At 36.0% G+C, this 4,649-nt stretch overlaps 1 pseudogene; it reads left to right on the forward strand.

Annotated features, from left to right (window-relative positions):
* The first annotated feature begins 1,459 nt into the window (after window positions 1-1,459).
* On the forward strand, window positions 1,460-4,425 carry LOC132693003 (cytoskeleton-associated protein 2-like pseudogene; annotated as a pseudogene).
* The last annotated feature ends 224 nt before the right edge of the window (window positions 4,426-4,649 follow it).

Genomic DNA, 4,649 nt, shown 5'->3' on the forward strand with positions numbered 1-4,649 from the left:
ATATTTACATTGAAATTAGAAATTTCAATACTTAAAACAACTAACAAGAACAATCAATTGAAAAGTTTTAAAGTCTTAGAACTACCAAGAATTGGAAGAAGGTAAAGGGTGAGAGAGTTGGAGGTGGAGAAATAAGTTAATAGCTGATATATCATATCTAAAAGACAATAAAAAAATCTACATTTGACGAGTTAAAAAATGGCAGTACACACATGTATGTTAAATGACTAAAGGCAAGCACCAGAAAAGCTCTAAACAGGAATCATTAAAGCCTTAGTGAGTACAGTTGGGCATGCAGAAGGTCAGGGTAAGATATTGCTGAGTTTTTGTCTTAACTCCATCAATACCATTTGCATTTATTTATTTATTTATTTATTTATTTTAAAACTATGTGTATCACTTTGATCTATTTTTGATAAGTTTTAAAAAAAAAATGACCTAACTTTTAATGGCACTTTATTTATTGTAGATGAGATTCGGTAAAAATGGTGTTAAACTAACAGTTCTGAATATTTAAAAATTGATAAATTTCATTATATTGCTTTCAGAAGAGAATAATTAAGATATCTAGAAAATACTTTTGTTAATGTTTTAATATTTCAGGTTATTTCTATATTATAAAATGTAATTTATCATTTTTCTGAAGTTAAAAAATATATAACTATATAATAAAGTCCACCTACAAACATTCTTCTTGGGTTCTTTTAAAAAAATTTTTTTAACATTTATTTATTTTTGAGAGACAGAGAAAGACATAGCCTGAGCAGGGGAGGGGCAGAGAAAGAGGGAAACAGAATCGGAAGCAGGCTCCAGGCTCCCAGTTGTAGGCACAGAGCCTAACACGGGGCTTGAACTCACAAACCGCGAGCTCATGACCTGAGTGAAGTCAGACAGTTAACCGACTGAGCCACCTGGTGCCTCTCTTCCTGGGTTCTTTTCCAGAACTTTTCTTTTTTCACTTCTGTAAACTTAATAGTTATAACAGTTCAGCTTTTGAATCTTAAAAACCCAGAAAATAATAAAACAATTAATAATGGGAGTTGACATTATTAATTGAGCATGATGAGTAAGGCATTATGCTAACAGTTTTGCATGCATCATCTCATTTATTAATCACAATAGCTTTCTCATTTAGGAATTCTTATGACCTCTGTTTTTTACAAAAAAGGAAGTAGAGGTTAAAGAGGCAAAGTGACTTGCTCAAGATTTATTTTTCACTGAGTTAATAAATATTTATTATGCAGGCACTATTCTAGATGTTTGGTACATATGAATGGAAACACAAAACAAAATAAAAAAAAATTTGCCATCATGGGGACTTGCATTCCATTCAGTGGGTATAGTAGTTAAAAAAAAATAAGTCAAATAAATAAAGTTTATAATTTTTTATAAGATGATAAATACCACAAAGAATATATATAGCATAAAGCTGATTGGTAGGGCAATTGCAATTTTAAACATGGCAGTCATGGCAGGCCTCATTGAGAAGATGTCATTTAAACAACCTTCAAAGGATGTGAAGATAGCCAAGTGACTATCTGCATTAAGGTCACTGAAGATGGAGGGATAACTAGAGGAAAAGCTTTAAGATAAGATCATGAGGTGAAAGGTGTGGAGAAGATAGGAAAATTGCAAATAATGTAGGGTCCCATTGACCATTATAAAGATTTTGACTTTCACTAAAAGTGTAACAGGAAAAATGAGGAACAAAACTGTGACTTTACCTGAGTGTATGAGGTCACTCTCAACAAGGAAGACACATCTCATCGGGGCCTGGAAGTGTTAGTAAAAGCCCATTCACCACAATCTCTAGAGAAAGGAATGTAGGCAGAGTTGAGAGGAAATACCATGTCAAAGTTATCAAAACATGACTAGATGGAAAGTGAGGAACAGGATTTCTGTACAAGAAAAATCAGAAACCAAGATGGAACAGATATGGAATATTTGATAACATACAAAGATTTACAAGTTTGTTTTGTAGGATGCTGGGCACCAAAAACAGGTTTTTAAACAGGTTCAGTTCAGGTGTCCCTTTTAAACTTATTCTGTCTAAAAAAAATTAACAAAATTGGTTCTTAAAGTAAGGATCAAATGTTTTTCGGGAAGATCCTTCTGATGGTACCATGGAGGATACACTACATAATTATTTTTTTAAAAAAATAGTGGAAGAAAAACTGTCATGGAAAATTCATGGTGCTACCACTGAAGAGTGGTTCAAAGCCGTAAAGAGTGGCAGAGAAAGTTCCAGGACTACTTAGCAGTCAAGCGAAAACTGAAGTGTCAAAACACTAAGCCTTATCTAAAAGTCAAGAGTAATTGTCTGAATCCTAGACCTTCTAAATCTACTATCGTGCCCAGAAAGGATGTTACCAATCATGTTGCTTTGCCTATCAAAGCTACAAGACCCATCAGCATTAAACTCCAGCCCAGGCCTGCCAATATCACAGGATCCCAGAAGCCAGAGTTGGAGCCATCAAAACTTCTAGGCAAAAGGCTGACTTCAGGAGGTATTTGTTCTAACTCAAAGAGTAAGCTTTCCAGCAACAGTCAGCAAAAGCATAAAGCTGGATCATACATAACCAAAGAACTGTGTAGAAAAACTGTGGGATCACTTAATATAAAAGAACTGAAAACTGCAAAGCAGCAGGTAGCAGATCAAGGAAATGCTAAATGCACAGACCCTGTAGACAATGATCATGTTTGAAATGAATCCTTGCGTAGCTTTCTGAAACTGATGAACAAGGAAAATTTGCCCCAAACTTTACCAGACTCTGAAAGGAAGCTGAATTCTGAATTGTGGACAATAGGTAAGTCAAAGACTAAGTCTTATAATGAAACCTAAAGTAGTTTGACTCCTAAAGAAACCTTGGGCAAAAGTTCAGGGAATAGTGCTATTCTGAAAGACTTAATAAACAATTTGTTGGAGAAACACAAATTAAGATTCCACCAGTAAAGTCACAGCCACTTTCTAGAGGAACAAATCTTTCAAGACCAGGAGAAAAATTCCCAAGGGCAGGTCCCTCTCACTAGTTCAGAACCTTGGTAGGACTGAAGCATCAAAGAAACCTGTCGTCAAGGACATAAAAGTTATAAGGGTTAATAAGGATAAATATGAAAGACCAAATGAAACTAAGTTACAGTCACCCACTGGTACTGAACAGAAAGTACAACAAACCAAACCCTGGACATGCCCCAGTGTGCTTCTGGGAGGCTGTAACAACAGACGTCCAAACATTAAGCAAGATCAGAAATCCACTCAACCTTGTTTTAGACGTCAGACATCAAGTTCACTGCCAAAGGCAAAACCCATAATCCAAAGGCCCAACTTGACACTTCGTAGTTTGAATTCAGTCATCCCAAGCACCCTAACATAACAGTAAATGGAACCAATGGGAATAAATGCAGCAACAGCTATCAAGAAAATGCACAGACTTTGGACTCCAAGTTGAAAAAGACTCTTTCCCAGAACCATTTTCTCAATATGATACCTTCCCAAACTCAGGCTGGTGACAAAACCATAAATGAAAGAAAAGTCCCAAACTAATCCATTTATTAAGAACACAGCAGAGAATCAAAGGAAACAACTGGAAGCATGTCTGAAATCTAAGGGGAAAATCTATAAATAGCATCCTTTGGAACTTAAAACAAAAATAGAAATAATAGAGGAAATGAATATTTCATTTTGGAAGAGTATGGAAAGAGAAGATGAAGAAAAGAAAGCACAACTTGAATGATCCTATAAAATTAACAACACTTTAACATTATGTCTGCAGTTCACTGAAGGGAGTGTACTTTCTAATGATATACTTACCATATTGTCCCATATTCCTGAGGCCAAAAAATTTGCTAAATTCTGGATCTGCAAAACCAAGTTGTTGGCAAATAATGATACCTTTGATTTTATTGGGCCGTACAAAGAGGGCATTAGAAATAGGGCAACAACTATACAAGAGTCATGAGAATTTGTTCTTAATATTTTGTAAAGCCCAAACAGAATCACTGAAGAAGTTACCTTTGACTCTTTAGTTACTAAAACAAATACAACATCAATAGAGTAGCTGGCCAATAAGACAGAATCTGAAAAGTCTTGTCTTTCTCTAAAAGAGGACGGTTTACAGCCACTTCCCTAATAACCACGGCAGAACAGGACAATCATCCTGGGATCACATTAGAGATTGTCCTGATCCCTAGAATAAGTGCAATGCCAGAAGTACAAGGCATGAAGCTCATCGCTCCATCACTCCTGAACAGTGTTTAGGAAGGATTGCGAGAGCTGTGTCCTGCTACATAGAAATGCAGCAGGAACAGGATTTAGTAGTGGCTTCTCTTAATGAGCTACCAGAAGTGGAAGGAAAAGAGTGTTTTATTTTCCATAAAAATGAGGCTTTGCCTATAACATTAGGATTTAAAATCCTTGAGTCATAAATTCCTTTTTTCTTATCTTTTTTTTTTTAATTTTTTTTAACATTTATTTATTTTTGAGACAGAGAGAGACAGAGCATGAACGGGGGAGGGGCAGAGAGAGAGGGAGACACAGAATCTGAAACAGGCTCCAGGCTCTGAGCTGTCAGCACAGAGCCCGACTCGGGGCTCAAACTCACGGACCATAAGATCATGACCTGAGCCGAAGTCGGATGCTTAACCGACCA

The sequence above is a fragment of the Panthera onca genome, chromosome B1 (assembly GCF_046562875.1).
Source record: "Panthera onca isolate mPanOnc1 chromosome B1, mPanOnc1 haplotype 2, whole genome shotgun sequence".
Taxonomy (NCBI): domain Eukaryota; kingdom Metazoa; phylum Chordata; class Mammalia; order Carnivora; family Felidae; genus Panthera; species Panthera onca.